We start from the raw sequence: 18072 nt of genomic DNA, 5'->3' as shown, positions 1-18072 counted from the left end.
AGAGTCAAGGACAGTACTACCTCTGATTTGGAGGAAATTCCCCATCTTGTTCTTAAACATCTTACCTAGCTATAAATGCATTCAATGAAACAGTGACACTGTTTTTGACCCTAGTGCAGATTGTGAGTGTTCTCCTTGGCACCACAGCTATAAATGCTTCCAGTTTCCCCAGCACAGCCTGCAGTGCCCTCAGACTTGCGCTCAAGACTTCCCAGTATACCCAGTTCCCTGCTTGCTCTCATAGTCACTGAAGCATCTTAGCCACAGAAGAACAAACTTATGGAAGTGTTTTTCATCATGAAAATTCCTTTGCTGGCCTACTACGTTTTTTCCCTTTTTTTTCTTTTTTTTCCCTAATCCTTGCAATCAGGGATATTTCCAGCTCAGGCATTATTAGGAGAAGAGTACAACATAAATATCAAAGGTGCTGTACACCCAACTAGGTCCAGAAGACTTTCTCACTACCATGCCAGCCGTTTTCCAGCCAGCTGGATGGCCAAGAAAATAATAAACCTGATCCATGCAAAGCAGTTGGCCTGGAATGCCTCATTACCCAGAGGCAAGCATGGGATCCAATTGACTAAATCCTCATGGCATCCCAGAAGCCTGCACGTCTCCTTAGTCTTCACTCATCATCTGCAGTTCTTCATGGGTGCATCAATGGACTGTCCTTTTCCCGCCAGCCCATCTCCTTTCCCTTCACCGCTCTGAAGTCAAAAGATATTCTTTTTGCCAGCCAGAGGAATTCCTTTGTCCTGTCTCCTTTCTGAGGCTACTTTGTGCCTTTTCAGCCCATTCAGGATCCTTTATGTCCAAATCCACAGGATACTCAGGAACCTGAATTAGGCTGGCACTATTGCAGTGGGTGTTCACACTGAGCTTCACCCAAAGTTACTCTGGTGCTAGAAAAGTAATGAAGCATATTTCTAATTATTAAAGATGATGGATTACATTGGACTCAAAATTTGACTTCTGACCAGGAAGAACATACAGAAGCATCTCTGCTTAGTTTCCCTCGTATATAAAGTGTTCAGACGTTCATAGGTGTTTGAAGAGTTCAGATGATGTACTGTTCAGTAGCCAATACACAAAAGTTCAAAATTAGACTCAGAAACCTGCAGTATATGCTCATTTTCAGATAGTTTCCTTCATTAAAATATCCTCTTTCATCCACTATGATAATCTGTGCTGTCCTTCAGCAGAAAGCTCTGGCCAAGATGCTGTTATTACATTAACACCTGCTATATCCCTAAGGATTGTGTAAAGGTAAACTGATACCAATTCTAATGCAACACACTTCTCTTACTAAAATTCATTTCATTAAGGAATCATAAACAAAAAGTTCTTTTTTTTTTCTGTGGGAATCGAATCACAGTCAGCGACCCATTCACTGCATTGGGTAGAAAAAGAAGTAACAGAGAATCATAGAACAGTTTGAATGGAAGGGACCTTAAAGATCATCCAGTTCCAACCCCCCTGCCATGGGCAGGGACACCTTCCACCAGACCAGGTTGCTCACAGCCCCATCCAGCCTGGCCTGGAACACTTCCAGGGATGGGGCATCCACAGATGCTCTGGGCAACCTGTTCCAGTGTCTTGCCACCCTCACAGTAAAGAATTTCTTCCTAATATCTAATCTAAATCTATCCAAACTACTTCAGAAAGCAAGAGCCTAATATGTTGCTATAAACTCTTTCTCTATCTGGAAAAAAGATTTCTTGGTTTTCAAGAAATAACTTTAAAGAGAAATCACTGCAGTACTGCTTGTATTCATAAAAATCTGAACTAATTTAAAGAAAAGAACTCAGCACCTCTGGGAAGTAAGGCCTGGGAGGACCAAGTGGAATGGATATCTCTCAGTGGAGATCTTACAGGCTTATATTTCACAACCCTGTCTGTTCCCATTAGTTCCAGTTGCTAGAGGTTCTGAATGGACTTACCATTAAATGTTACATTTCGCTCCCTCCCCCACACCTTTTACGCAACCTCGCTCCTCAGAGGACAACTTGCTCCGAAGCAAATATGACTTGCATACAAGACTGTGTTTTGATATAGTGACAAAAATTTTTCACATGCTAACATGAGAAGAAAAGTAGCAAAGATCTCACAAAGACCATCCATAAGTTAAACACACAAAGCTGTCAACAGAACTTCATTTGGGGAATTAGTATGAGAGCTTTTTGGAAATGGGAACATGCTATAGATGTGAGATAGAGATAACACACACTGGAATTACTTATTATTTCTTTCAATTAAAGTGGCCTTTTTTTTTCTGAAATACATTTTAAACATTCAGGGCACAAAGTTGCAAGTTCCCTGGCTCTGTCTACTAAGATCTTCATTGTTAGAAGAACTTAACTAAATGTTTAGGTCCTTACTTATTCAAGAAAGCCGTTCTTTAAGTGCAGATAAATACAGGGATACTTAGGCATGTGGTTAGGTCCTTTTCTCAATCCCATTCAGCTTTTAAAATCTAAGAAAGCTGTTCTTTAAAGTTCATTTTGTGCAGAAGCAATTAGCTGTCATCACTTCTTGTGATCTAATGAGTAGAAAAGGCAGGGTTTAATTTGGTTACAGAAGAGAGCAGGTCAAAGCTTTTGACGACAGCCAGGTTTGCAAGGTCTGGCAGGGAATGAACTGTTCTGGTCTCAGCATTTCATGGCAAGCCTTTCACCTGTAAATCCTGGGGTGAGCAAGGCCAGCCTCCGCGGCAGCACTCAGGAGTTGCTGCCTCTCGTGACTGCAGCCTAGCAGGGAAAACTAGTTGGTGGTCTCAAACCAGGTGGCTGTGCATGGCAGAAGTCCCCAGCACTAAATGATACTGTTGATGGCAGAAAGAATCAGGACCAAAGTAAGCAGGGAAATACATCATCCAGCACAGGACCCTACTTTCCTCCAAAGAGGAAGGGAAGACGTGAAGGGAAAAGTTTCTGGAGCAAGTCATACAAACGAGTAGAGTGGTAGGAATCAGTGACAGTGTCCAGGCTGTATCTTTTAAACATACAGTGCCCAAAGAAAACCTGAGACACTTTTCTAGACAAAGTAAGATTTTGCACAAAGAAAGAAACAGAACACAGCACACCATACAGGCAGTCCGGAGATATCAAACAATCCCTAACTAATTCTGAGATGCAGCTGCAAAAAAAACCAGTCTTGTATTCCTGTGGGACAAACAAGGAGCTAGCAACCTGCTAACTTGCCCTGACATCACCTAGGAAACCAAATTAAAGCAAAAATTCAGGACTACCAACTCTCACCCCCACCAAAGTCTTGTCACTGAAACCACAAGTACAGCCAAAGTTTAATTCACAACCAATTTTTCTTTAATTCACCAGATGGTGAAGATATTGAAGGAGAAAGCAGCGGCAAACTTCCCTTCCCCACCATTAGGACAAACTGGTCAAAGGAGCAAAAATTTTTATGGCTGATTGTGCAGGGACAGTCAAAAGGTGGAGAATATTAGCTATTAGATAACTCTCCTGCTGCTCTCATCTAGGTGAAGCACGTGCTAGCACATCGTCTCATGCACATTCCCAGCCACCGCTAATTCATTACTTGCAGACCTGCCCCTTTCCCTAAAAATGACAGATGCCGGTGCTTTAACATGGGTCTGCCCAGATGCATCCCACCGCCGTCCCAGCCTCCGCCTGGCCAGCCCTGTGGGAGGCTGGCCGGCATGGTGAGTTAAGCCTAAGATTCTCAGGATTCCCCACAACATAACAGCAATGCTTTGGAGAGTTTCTGCAGCTTGTTATGGGGGATGCCATGCATGGTTACTAGAGGGTATATTTTCATTTAGTCTGAATGCTTGGCACCCTCGGACCGTAAACAGAAGCCTAGGTAGAAATAGATGGAATTATTTACTTCCACTCCCAGTGATGAAAATGATTAGTCAATTAACTTTACTAATATACAGTATCTTGTGAGAAGACAAGATGTCAACAAGTGAAGCTAGCCTCAAGATCATGTCAAAAAGAACAAGCCCGATGGCATTTAGGCTGATTTATGGTGAACTATGACAAGTATGCAAATTATGAGAGTTCCTTTTATGTTTACATTTGTGCATTTTTCTTTGGCTATTTCTGATGATAGGCAGATTAGTGCAGCTACTTATAGTTTGATCTCACTGACAGGATAGCATTCAGCCTGGAGAAACATCCTGCAGCCCCAGTTTCCTGTACTATAACAGGCTGAGGGCACCATATTGGTAAATACCTGCAAGGGGAAAACGGCAGCTAAAATTAGCCACGATGACATTGCAGGGATCACTGAAAAAAAGCCCAGATGAAAAAAGTTTATAACACGAGACAGGTTCAATTAGTTATTCAGTTCATTTAAGTAGTTCGGCTGGACAATTATAGACAGCTACCGATTCCATTACATAACCATGAAGCAATGTCCTTATGAACTTCTATTTGTGCATCACTGTATCCATCCAGGATCTCTAAATCTCTTTTCAGTTCACTTGTCAAATCCACCCCGCCCCTTGTAGAGGATAGCTCCTGCGCTATAAGCCTGCATGCATTATCCACACATGTAATATAATTTCTTGGTGTCTCAAGCCATGAAGGTTCTTCGAGCTTTCTCCATCTAACGGCCAGCTCAGGCACTAAGCAGGGTATGATCATGGATGTTCTGGACCAGAGGTTTCCATTCTTTTTATGAAAATGTAACTTCATCCTCTAACTGTGCACTTTCACCCTCCTGGGTGCTTTCACTCTCTCTCTGCTACTCTGCTGCTCTCATTCTACTGAAATGGACTCCTACAGATTACTGTCAAGCAACAGGGTTCCGTCAAAAGTATCTAGTTCAGTGAAACTGGTTAACGAATGAATTTTACAAACACTCTTTGGGTCAAAACTACCCCAGACTCTTAGTCTGACAAAAGTCATGTGAGAAGTCCTGCCACAGGAACTCTCTGAACTCTCCATGTCTTTGATTTTAGTGGGCAGTTTTGGTGAAGAGTAAATGCAAGTATTATGCTCTCCAGAGAGCACACTTTAGAGGTTTCCTGTAAACATTCATTTTCCATCTTTGACAAGAGTCACTCAAAACAATTTGGACTCCTTAGGATGTTAAGAATCCATTCAGATAATCAAGATGGCTCACTCCATGTCATGGTTGAACATAGTCTAGAATATGAGGAGCAACATGCCTATGCTTGTCCGTATAACCATATAAACCCCAAACTGCCTTAGTCTCCCTGGCCATTTCTGTGCCTCTGGACATCTCACTTGCACACTGGCAGATGTGGTCTAGCACCAGCACCAAGCAGAAATTTCTGACAATGAGTAGCCCTGATTTTGGTGTATTTGTTTGTAAGTACCTTTCATTGCACATGTGACAGCACAGTTTGAGGCAACATACAGGCCATTAAAAATACAGAATATTAAAGAGCATCTAATATTGAAATAAGGTTTAGTATCTGTGTAATCAGTTGCTCTGTGTGGGCCCATTTCACAGTGGATAGAAATATGTCAAAGCAGTTCTTCAGCTTCAGCTGTAGGGACTCATATTTTAAATTCATCATATCCCCCAGTTCAAGACCAAGCTGTAGATCAACATGGCCCTGACACAGCAAGGTAAATGGTGGTAACAAAGCAGACCCACTTTTAGTTCTTGTCAGATTGTACTTAACTAAATGCTTCATGTAAACTACCAGTTTTCTCATTTCTGGCATTTGTCTCCAATGTGCTGTGCTGTAAGATATTCCAGAGCTTTCAATACTCTCAGGTAGTAATTCCTATTTTTTCATGTATGTTGGTTATCCTCTCCCCATCCTGAAAATATTAATAATAAAAAATTACAGTTTGCATGTATATTACTTTGATGTAGGTATGTGCGGAATAGTCATTGATTTGAAAAGTTATTGCATCAGCAGGAAAAATGAAATTTTCCATTGCAAAGCTGTGTGAATTGTCTGGAAGACCCTCTCACTCCTGAAGTCAAATAATGCTGAGTCGCATAGCACTAGCCACTGCTGCCCCATTTCCAAAAAGCTGAAAGGTGGTTCAAAGGGCAGCCCACCGTAGCACAGGCAAAAAAGTAAATTCCAGCTTAATTTTTTCCAGCAAACAATTCTCCAAGGTGACCTACAAAGCTGTGTGGCCACCAGAGTTCCCAGCCACCAGTGAGAGCTCATGGGACAAGCAGAACCCACTCAGTCACAAGTGGCCTCTCTGGCGCAGTTACTCCATTCCCAGCCCATCCCCGTTCCTGGTGAGATGACACAGGATTCTCCTTTGGCCCTGGCCGACAGTTGGACATGAAACCCACCAGCAGCCCCAGGGTGTCCTACACTGTGACACAATTTCCACCCACGAGGAGTTTCCAACCGCTGCAGCCCCACACCTCTGAGAGGGTGCTGGGCTTTGGGATTTTTCTAGGCAGTAGGCCAGAGAAAAGAAGGATGAGATATCCCCATCCAGATTTGACTTACTGAAGGTAGATTTCAATCCAAGGAGAAGGCTAGGAGTCCCCAAAGACACAGGTGGATGTCACATGTTCTCTTCTCTGTTGGACAAACTGCCTCAAAACACAAGACACAGCCCAAGCCTTTGTGGCCACACATGGTCAGTGGTTGCAGGTCACCCCATGACAGCAAAGCCCTTGATGGTGGCCCCAGACCCTTCATCATAGTCACTCATTCTAGGGCAGGGTGTTTGTATATGTTCTAACTGGCCATGGGTTCTTCCCCTTCAACAGAAAGATAATACTAATACTAATACTAATACTAATACTAATACTAATACTAATACTAATACTAATACTAATACTAATACTGACATTAACACTAACACTAACACTAACACTAGTGAGGTAAGTGGAGGAAGATAAAAACATCTCACATGTTAGTAGCCAAGCAATGATTATAATGTCATATTCAACAGCTCTTGGCCAGAGTATGTCCTGAGTAACCTAGATTACCTGGATCTTATTCCAGTCTGAACCTCTCTCACATAATCTGTAAAAAAGTTTGAAGGGGGTTCAAAGTACAGCCTATCTTATCATAAGCAGAACAGTCACCTGCAGTTTAATTCTCCTCATTGGACACTGGCATCCCCAGATGTCATCTGTGAAGAAAACTGCACATGTCAACACTCCCAAGGCTTGAATTCAGATCTAAACTTTGAGCAGAAGTAGAAGGATGATGCAAAACAAGCTCTCATCTGAGTGAAACCCGAGTGTTAGCCAAGCACGGTCACCGTTTCTTCAGAGTACAGGAGTACTTCCACAGCAGCTTCCAGATGAGTGAAGGGGAAGAGGCAAGGTAACACCATTTGTCTTTGCCTTCTTGTACAGTGTCACACACTCCAACCAGCAACATACTCTCTGCTGATAACCATACAGGAGGAACAGCACTCCTGCTGGGACCCTGCAGACTGCTTGAAGGTCTGAAGATCTGGGAGAAAACCCAGAAGCTTCAGAATATGAAGCTGTTTTCTTGATATTTTTTTTTTCTGTGGATGGCTGTGCAAAAATTTGGAAAGCTTTGGAAAAATTAAAAGGAAGTATTTTCCATGTAGAGGGGATACTTTCTCTTAGAAGGAACAGTAAGTGAACCTCTAGAGTATTTTCTCAAAGAATGTAGCTGCTGAACGTTAAGCAATCGATGTTCCCTCTATAAAAATTAAACCTTTCACATGTTACTTCACTGGAAAACTTGCAGCTTTGCATTATTAAAATTCCTTTTTTCCTTAGGTCAAATGAATTAATATTGGACAGCGTTAGCAATACAGAAATTTCTCCGCATATATGTTCATGGGGTAAAGCTGAGTATTAGTTCTATTTTTGTTATTCTAACCCAAAGAACACATACATAAGCACAGAGTTTTTAGGAAGAGGTGATGTAGCTAGGCAAGCAGCTAATAGACATTACTTTTCTTGTGAAGTTTGCATTCCTTGTATACTTAAACCATCCAGGATTGAACACCAAGATTTCCACTATTTCCACTAGAGACATACACCTGTTTTTCTACCCAAACAGTGTAATTAACTTTCTTAAAGTTAAGAAAATTTCATTTTGGACACAAGTGAGTAGCCCACACTGACGTCTCAAACTTTAGTTACTAGAATATAAACAACTACAAGAAAACCTAAAAAGCCTTGGGGAGGAATGTTGCTTCCCTGGGCGTCAACACTTCCAGAAACTTTGTAGCTCTAGCTCAAACCAGAAGCCAGAAGAAAGTACCTAGGGCCTAAAAAAAATATATGAAATAAACTGTAGAGCAAATAAGTTATTTTGAGCATTTGTTATAATTATGTCATGGTTCAGTTGCTCACATAACATTGGAACATACTTGATATGAGAGAGATGTGCCCAACTTCATAAAGCAGAGGCTATCTCAGAGATGAAATGAAAGAGAAATCAAAGAATCAAAGAAATCAAAACAGGCATTTTCAGGATAATATAATTTACATATCTTCCTCCTTTTCTTGATAGAAAGGAAGAAAACAAGAGTAAAGTCACTAATTCTGAGAAGTATTAGGCCTCATTGGCTGTCATGAATATCTACACAAGTCACTTGGAGACATGTCTCTGCAGGTCCCTTTGCTCCTGCCAAATCACTAGTACATCTCCAGTATAAAAGAAATAACATGAAATAAAAATGTGAGCTCATCATATGAGCTCATTTATCATACTGTGTCCTAAGAACAGTAGTGTGAAATGTGAGAAAAGGCTGGGGAAGTTTCTGTTAACGGGTACAGTCACAGTCTTCTACTAAACATCCAGTCCTCACCCTCTCCATGGATGTCACCCGCAGTGAGGTGTGCAGTCAAAATCTTCAAGAGGCAGTAAGGCATTTCTGTCTCAAAATCAGTTTGGAGGAAGCCTATTGGCAGAGGCTGCAGGGTTCAGTCTTTGGATACAGTAAGTGTTTCAGCAATAAGAGGAGTGAGATCTTCCACAGGAGCCAGCCCGTGCAGCCTCCCTCAGTAACCACCAACCAGCACTACATGAGGTAGTCTCCGCTCCAAGTACACCGCTCACTTCGTGCAGGCTGGGCCGTGCAGCAGTGCGTGCACGTGGGTGTGTGCACACATATTACTTTCAAGATATGAAAGCAAAACCGCTCCACTGCACATATCTTTGTGGAGGAAAAGATGAGAGAATAAAAGTGGGATAAGTGTTAATTGCATTGAATGAAGCAATACTGTGAGACACTTGGACAGTCCGATGAGAAACATGGTAACTGAATATACGGGGTGTAGAACTGAATTTTAGCATAGTATCTCTGAACTGGAATTTGTGTAATCAAACTCTGTAAAACATGCCTAGACTTGCCAGCTGCTAAGAATAGCACCAATCTCAACATAAAGCAAACTATATTAATTTCTGTGTATACTGTGGTTGAGGTCATGCTGATGGTTGTTCATTTTAAAAGGCGAAGTATGGCATGTGATCTTACTTATTAAAGATCCAGCTCAGCAAGATATCTTAACTTTCAACATGGGCTTCGGCCCCGAGGAATGATTTGCTGAATGAAGGTCTGGCATGATTAGTGCAAGAAATGAGAGAGTTTCACAAGCATAAGACACACACTTCTGTAAAACTGTAACTTTGCAGGACAGCAACAGGCACCTCTCTTCTTACACAGGCAGCTGCTCCAGAAATACTCACTTGTTTACTGTCGGCAGTGCGTGCACAAGGAGAGCACGCCTCCGCTCCTGCGCCACAATTCAAAGGCGCGCGTAACGAGGGGGTGCGTGCCTGCTGAATCCTCCTGTCAGCAGATCTTCTCGGTTTTCACTTCTTCTTCGCTACTTTGCAAACTCTCAGCTATTTTTTCCCAAGCCGTAACACGGGGGCTCTTAGAGATTATTGCCATTCTCCCCCTGCCTGTCATACACCTTGTTTCCAAGTATGGTCACTATGAGGGGACTGTCGCTCGGAGCCTTTGTGGAAAATTAATGGCAGACAGGAAAGGGCAAAAAAGACAGGACAGATGGCTCTGTCACCACCACCAGCCTGATGCCATGGGAGAGCTTCAGTGCCTTTGCAAATGCCACTCTGTTCCACACACTTACTCTGAAGTTGATCTGATCGCACCCTTGGCAGCTGTCTTTCTTCTTTTTTATAAGATTTTTTCTCGTCCTTTGACTTACCGGGCTCATCCCTGTGGCAAATGCAAAAGGTCAGTTTTAAAATTAATGACTGGGTGCTGATGGTCTAAAACACTTTAACTATAAACATATTGGCATCTTGCTAGAAGTGGTGTTGAATAGTGTTGTTAATAGGGCTTGTTTACTCGCTGGTTAAAATCCAAATCAGGTCAGCTGAGACATGAAGGGGCAATGAGTAAACTTCTAATTTAGTAGGCAAATGGAATGATGTCACCTCACTTTATTCTTTAAATGACATTCTGTCTAGTTTCACTTTCACAGTGAAACACACACCCGTAGTATATTGGGTGCTCATTGGAAGCACAAAAAGATGTGTCGCCTTATGTTAGCAATGCCAGACAAACTGTGGTTCGGTTTATGTGCATACTTGTGTAAAGATATGATTAGGATTTTATGCATTTAAAACACAGTGAACTTCAATAGGGTGAATAAATTGTGGTGTGGCACCAGGCCATGCCGTCAGAGTCTGCAGAGAGAAAGTTAATACCCTGTCCTCTGGAGAAGCAGGAGATTGTAATTATAGGAAAAGTTCTACATTGCACACATCACAAGACAGTTTGCTGTTAAGAGAGAAAAATTCATGTCAAACGTTTACTTCCAAGGACTGATATGTTTGTTATATTATGTTAATTAGATGCAAGATTAAATGTTTTTCATTTCCACCACTTTTGATATTGTAGGAGAACATTTCCAGAACTGGGCAAAACTAAAAACTGTAGAATTAGACTGACGACCAGGAGAGCTAGTGCTCCAGTATGATTTGGAGTGGGACCTTTTGTCTACATGTGAAAATGTATCACTGTCCCAAATCTACTAATAGTATTCAACTGTGGCCACTTGACGTGAAGAAATATCTAAGATCTTGCGCATCCCTGGGGACATTAATGGGAATTCTGGGACAGAAGTAAACAGACCACCAGTCTCAGGGGATGTTTGCTATTCCTGTATCTCACTCTGAAAGAGAGATAAAGGCTGTTTCCCCACTACCAGGTCTAGTCCCTGCTTGATGTCAGCTTTTCCCGTGGTGGTTTTGCATTGCACACCAACACTACTGAGTACTGGAAAATACTCTGCTGGAAATGTAGCTACAGACTGCTTGCAGGAAAACAGCTGACACCCAACCTTCTGAAGGGGAAAGAGCTTTTTCTATTGCTGTGAAGCAGGGGTTTTTTTTCCATCATAGCACTGTATCACCAGGTCAGCGCTGTCATTCCGCGTGGAGAAGCCAGTTATTCCACATGCTCAAACAGATTAGTTTTGTTTTCCTAATCAAACTAATTTTCAAGTCTAATTAAATGAAAATTTACAATGTTGAAGTTTTAAGATAAAATGAAGATCTTGTCTGGGAAAAAAATACTCATTTTGTATTAATGGGTGACAACTATGTCTGAATATAAAGTATTAAAAGAATATACATGATCTGCCTGGAAAACGGACCTGAAATAACTGAGCTTGCTATTTTGTAGTATCGAGGTTGTCAGCACCCAGCTTCATGACATGAATCCATAGATCAGAGAAGACCACTTTGTGATAATATGCAACAGAGGTATACTCTGGATTTATGAAAACAAAGCAACATATGTAGCAGCAGGATTTCAGGAATATCCAGGATGAGGTACTCTTCCTATCATAAAGCAGTCACACAGAATGGTCGGGGTTTGGAAGGGACCTCTGAAGATCATCAAGTCCAACCCCCTGCTACAGCAGGTTCTCCCAGAGCCGGTTGCACAGGATCATGTCCAGGCCGGTTTTGAATGTCTCCAGAGAAAGAGACCCCACAGCCTCTCTGGGCAGCCTCTCCCAGGGCTCTGTCACCCTCAGGGTAAAGAAGTTTTTCCTCATATTCAGATGGAACTTTCTGTGCTACAGTTTGTGCCCATTGCCTCTTGCCCTGTCACTGGGCACCACTGAAAAGAGCCTGGAACTTTTGTGTGTCCTCTTGACACTCGCCCTGTAGATATTTGTTAACATTGATAAGATCCCTTCCCAGTCTTCTCTTCTCCAGGCTAGACAGCCCCAGCTCTCTCAGCCTTTCCCCATAAGGAAGATGCTCCAGTCCCCTCACCATCTTTGTAGCCCTTCGCTGGACCCTCTCCAGCAGTTCCCTGCCTCTCTTGAACTGGGCAGCCCAGCACTGGACACAGCACTCTGTATGCAGCCTCGGCCTCAGCAGGGCAGAGGAAAGGGGGTGGATGACCTCCCTCAACCTGTTGGCCATGCTTCTCTTAATGCACCCCAGGAGCCCACTGGCCTTCTTGGCCACCAGGGCACACTGCTGGCTCATGGTCAGCTTGCTGTCCAGTCATTGATAAGTTTTCTAGATTTACCTGAATCATTTTGTATTCCTCCTGTTTCCTCTTCAAGAAGAAGAAGTTGTAGCTCAATTACAGTTTCCAGCAGTCCTCATTTCTGCTTTATGTTCAAACAGATTAGAATGGGAGCGAATTTTTCTTGGGATTTACAAAGCAAGATGGTATATTTGCTTTGCAGTGACAATGTCACTTACAAGGTTAAACAGGGAAAGGTGTAAGTCACTTTATGCCAGCATATTTGCTGAATGAAGTGGTGGCCTTGTCTTGTTTGGGCTTCACTGGTAGGTTGGATGTGGCTTTGAGAAACTTGGTCTAGTGGTAGGTGACCCTGCCTATGGTAGGGGGGTGGAACTAGATGATCTTTAAGGTCCCTTCCAACCCAAACCATTCCATGATTCTATGATATATCAGCACTCAATGACATGAACAGTAAACATACTGCTCAGTTGCAAAGCCTACTGTAGACACCACTATTGAAACTGTTGCAACCAAAACAAGTTCCCAGAACCATTCCCTTCCAGGCCTGGGGATGTCTGTTTGTGTATTCTGTACCCTGTCCTAACTTTAATCAGAGGCTGAAACCAAAAAGATTGCTGAGGAGGATGTAAAAACATAACTGCAGTCTCATATTCACTCTTGGTAGTGGACATGCTGAGTATGGGAGGTGCCATGCTGCATTCCCTCATGTAGGAGCTGTGAATTAACCCATAGGTTCAATTTCATGTCTTATATTAATTACACTGGCAGCTTCCACACTCCCTAAATTCGCTGAGGGTCATTATCTTTGCCTTTTCCAGGGTAAACCAGAAACACCTACCATTCTTTCCTCATATATTTGCCTCATGATCTCCACTCCTGTACCTTCTTGTTTGTCTTGAAACTTTCCCTAACACATTACCCCTACTCCTCCTCTGTAACTGGTCGAGTATCCTGTCCTTTGCCCAGCTGGTTGGCTCGACTTTCTCAGCACTGGCCTAGATGTGACATTTCTACTCAATGTCCTTGCAGAATATAAATAATAAAGTCAATAGAAGACAAGCATGGGACTGCTGTTTTTGCAGATGGAAGCTTTTGTTCATGTTTCCACCTGCTCAATATCACTTAGACATATCAAAATGTATCAGATAATTTCCTACTATTACATTTCCTTATCAACAAATGCTATAATCCCCACAGGAAAGTTATGTCATGATAAATGGCAGGGAGGAGTCCCCTCTAATGTCTATAGGAGGACTGTGCCATTCCTTAGCTTCTCTTTCACATCACAGAAGCACGGCCACCTTGGCCATGTTCAATTCTTGTTCTGTGTTCCCTCTTTATATGGCAATAAGTATATGTCACCACCATGAGATCTCACTGGGACGGTTGCAGTGGGAGTTTAGGAATATCAGGTTCTTAGGCAATCCACAAAGCCTAACATGAGGTTACTTTTTCCAGGCTGCAAGCCTGAGTCAGGTGCTTGAATGAGGGTAACTAAATAACATCTGCCAGCTTAGAGCATATGTTTGAAAAACAAAGATGTTGTTAGAGTAAGCCCAGAGTTACATCTGCAAACTTGGACTGCAGTTCCCCTCCTTGGCAGTAAGCCTTGGTGCTGTGAAGAGCCTACATGAGGCCCAATGGAAGAACAGGGTGAATAATAAAAAAGCCCCAAACTTGTGATTTTAATTGTTTCATTTACTAGATAGATGAGGAAAGAACGTTTTTCCAGAAAAAGCCTCAAATCTGAGGATGAGGCTACATCCCAGGATTAAATGGTGGTTGTAACTTCTCAGTGGCAATGTGTAGGAGATAAGGACAGGATCAAGACTGCCTGTTTTAGGAACAGACAAACCCATTGCAAATGGGGAGGTGGAGCTCCCTTACTTCACCGGTTCAGGTGGGAAGGAAAGGATGTGCTCCCTGGACTGAAGGCTAGAAAGGAATGTCACCTGGAGGTATAGCCACAGGACCAAGAAGAGCCCCTGAAACAGTTGAGGGAAGACACATTGGCTCTCTCCATCAGCCATGTCTCCTTTTTTCTCCTGTTTCATGCCACACCTAACCTTCTGGAAGAGCAACCCAAGTGCTGTCAGTCTCGCGGCAAGAGAAAAGGAGGCAGAAATTAACAAATGAATAAAGTCTCTCCATCTATACTACTCAAAATTTCACAAGCAATACTGATGCGCTACTGCTAGCTGCAGCATGTTATGAGAAAGAGATCATACCGTCCCTTTTTTCAGCTAACAAAAAGTCTGGTCTGTATTAATAAGCAGACACCAAGCCTCTGCCTTTCACTGAATGCAGTCCTGTGGATCAGAAGTGATGTGGAAAGTCATGTCACGGTGACAGTGGACTCATTTCGGTGTCTACCTGACACACAACTGCCTCATACTCATTGTAGTCTGGAGAATACAAGACAAGGGCTATTGAAAATACTGCCTGCCAAATATCTCATCAGGTACACTGTGTTGCAGCAAAGAGCTGGAAAAAAGAAGGTCATGTGCAGGGACTCAGAAGTCATGTTCAGGGTAAGCAAGTAGTACAGAGGAGGGGGTTAAGAATGGGGATGCTGCATGGGGCTGGCAGAGAAAATGTTAGAAGTCAGGACTATATGAACATGACATGCACATGGTCTTAGTAACGCGGGATGCTTAGAATAGACAGGATGCCTAGGAGGACACAAGCAAGGTGTTGGATAACAAGTTATTAAATGTCAAGTGAATGAACACGTGTTCTACACTGGGTCAGGTGAGTGCTAATTGATTATACCTCTGTCAGCAAAATGGGTTAGCACTTACAGTTGCTCTTGAAGAGCAGTTACATGAGGCTGAACAAGATGCCTGTATCGCCTGGACGCTTAGAGCAAGAGACATGGTTTGCATGATGTGGTGGTTACAATGCCTTTGTGAGACACATTTAGTCCTTATGAGCAACAAATAAGGAAAACCGTGGAGACTATTATTGAAATAGGAAATGAATGTGGTCAAGATATTGACTTGATGGCTTCTGTAACAGAAGAAAATGAATCAAAAAGCAAAGCTTATGTAAAACGTAGCATATGTAGTGTATATGCATGTGTGTAGCCTAAGGGAAAAGGAGTGAAGAAACAAAGTCTCCCCTAAGATAAAACACAGCCAAGGACCTGATTACCTCCAGACTAACCTCCCTGCTCACCAGAATTTGGAATGTTTCAGTTCTTCATTCATCTAAACCTGCTCTCTAGTATCAAAGATGCATTGTTCTAGTATTCCTTCAAAAAGCCTGCATTGCCCTGCTAAGCTCATGGATAGCCCACACCTTTCACCCTACAGGCTGGTACTTGTTTTCCAAAAGAAATGTTTTGTTCATCAGTTTGGAAATACTTTTTAGCTATCTATCTATTAAGTTGATTTTGGAAGAGCTCAAGAACCAAAAAAGTGACATTAAAATTTCAGGGTGGCAGTGTGGGAAAAGAACCAGAAAAGTTCACCAACAGTTCTGACCATGGAGAGGAAGCTCCTTTGGTCAACCTGAACTGGATGCCTCTTGGGAACAGTTCCTCGCCAAGTGGGCAAGGTCAAGGATGGATTAAGGAGCTCCCACTTGCACAAGATTTAGGCAGGAATTGAACTATGATAATATTTCACAGCAGTCTGCAAGGTGCCATATTAAACTTCTTGCTTTGCTTTTCTTTCCTCCATTCCACCAGCTCTTTGTCTTAAGAAGGATACAGTGAAGGGCTGTTTTAAGGGAAGGGTGCTGTTAATGGCATGTTTACAGGTACAAATGTAGAGAACAAGCACATTTTTGGAATATTGTCTCCATGATAAGTCTAATAGTGTTCTACCAAACCAATGGAAATAATTCTTCTATATTTCCCAGGCCCTGGGAGTTCAGAGTGTCACTTAGTCACTACCAGCTTTTATTATTTGATCTGACTCTTAAAACACTGGCAGTTGCAATTAGTCAATACATGTATCCAGAAAAACAAGCATCAATAATGTCAGCCAAAAGAGATATGTGAGTAGCTTCTGTATATAGATGACATTTATTACTACTGTGGAGACTGAGACGAATAGCTCTGTGTGACCAGGCTCAGACCACAGGCTCTTCATATCTGCATAACAGCTTCTTAATGACAATTTTGCCATCTACACTGACACACTTTTTCAGAAAGCCACAATCAGCATGCTGCTTGATTCACTGACAGCAACGTCACTCTCCATTAAACTCTTGCTATAGGAAGTGCACCGTCAAAAGGAAGCAATAAGCAACTTGGAGGTGGCAGGAACTAGCAGCTGGGCCAAGACTGCTCAGGTCAACTGGCAATAGCAAGCAAGGAAGGTGAGAACCAAGAGCAACAAGAATGGATATTAAAAAAAACTTGAACAGAAAGCACTCCTATGCAATTAAACCTTATGTATTTGAAATTATTTAGCAGCTCAACTTAAATAGGTAATGCAGGCGCTTGAGTATTTAAGGAGGAATCAATCTTCTGGCCTCCCCCAGATGTTGATGATCTCTCTGCATCCTTGCTTTTCCATGGTCTTAAGCCAAATGAACATTAGCTCTCCTTCATCAAGTTCACAGAAGAGCACATACAAACCAGTTCTCAAATACTACCTTTTCTCTTTGACTGAGCAGAATAACAGCAGTGACAAAATTAAGTAGAAAGTTTGCTTTCATATAAAAGCCAGAACTAGGGGGTTCTATTTTGAGAAAGCTGTTGAAGCAATAGTTTAATGAACAACTAAATATCCTAAGCTACTTTTCCAGGAGAGAGGAATCTGTAGCACCTCTTGTAATAGCTTATCATTCCAAACAATCAGAAGCCATTGGAGTGGCACCTGGAAGGTCAGTCTTTAAATTTATGTTAAAGTGCAAACACATTACTTTTCTTGAAGAGAGAGTCAAATGTTCAAAGCTGAGAGAAGTAATATGCATTTTAATTGATTCAAAGAAGAGTACATTAAAAGATGCAGACCTTGCATCTTTTAAATAAAGGGGTTAGTGTTAAAGCTGGATTTTTACGCACTTTTTGAAACTAGATTCTGCTATTAAAACATTTTATATAACTTAACTGAAAGATATCAAGCAAAAGATTTAAGTCTTAAGAGTTAACATCTCATTAATGAGGATGTATGTATAATCATGAGCCAGGTCTAACTCCAGCATCTCCTCTAACCCTGCTCCCCTTGGTGACAGCCACCTTGCCAGCTGGACAGGTCAGCTCTGCCTTGTCTGGAATGTTCTTGATCTTCTCTCTTGACTGGCAGCTGCTGGCACCCTGCAAGGGCAAGGAATTTGCTGGCATATTGTGGGTCAGGCACAGCAGACACCGAAGCACAGCAGAAAAGCCAGCTGAGACCCTGCTAACTGAGGACGAAAAGCACTGAAAAGACAAAGAGGAGAGGAGGTTGTTACACCAGATCTGAAGGTCCAATGGGTTTTTAATTAGTTTCAGTAACCAACCCCATGTGCCATTTTCTCTGCCTGGACCACATTGATCAACCTGACTGCAGTGGTAGTGTATTAAAACACCCACATGCACACACATGCCCAGTGATGGCTAAATTCAGGTGCCAACAGGCACAGACAGCTCTCCATGGTGCCAGGTAACAGAAGGCAGAAATACTCCAGATGATCAAAAAGATTAATTACTACCTTGGAGTTG

General features: G+C 42.3%; 1 protein-coding gene across 6 annotated transcripts in view; it reads left to right on the top strand.

Annotated features, from left to right (window-relative positions):
• The first annotated feature begins 1034 nt into the window (after nucleotides 1-1034).
• The window catches only part of VGLL2 (vestigial like family member 2), a 51515-nt gene continuing 34477 nt past the window's right edge, over nucleotides 1035-18072 (top strand). For all 6 annotated transcript variants that reach the window (XM_080389534.1, XM_080389537.1, XM_080389538.1 and 3 more), the window contains exon 1: nucleotides 1035-18072. This exon is cut by the window's right edge. The gene's annotated coding sequence lies outside the window, so the exon portion shown is untranslated.

The sequence above is a fragment of the Falco punctatus genome (assembly GCF_963210335.1).
Source record: "Falco punctatus genome assembly, chromosome: 5".
NCBI classification, from domain to species: domain Eukaryota; kingdom Metazoa; phylum Chordata; class Aves; order Falconiformes; family Falconidae; genus Falco; species Falco punctatus.
The sequence above is the reverse complement of the archived record's forward strand: the minus strand, read 5'-3'. Positions and strand labels throughout refer to the sequence as shown.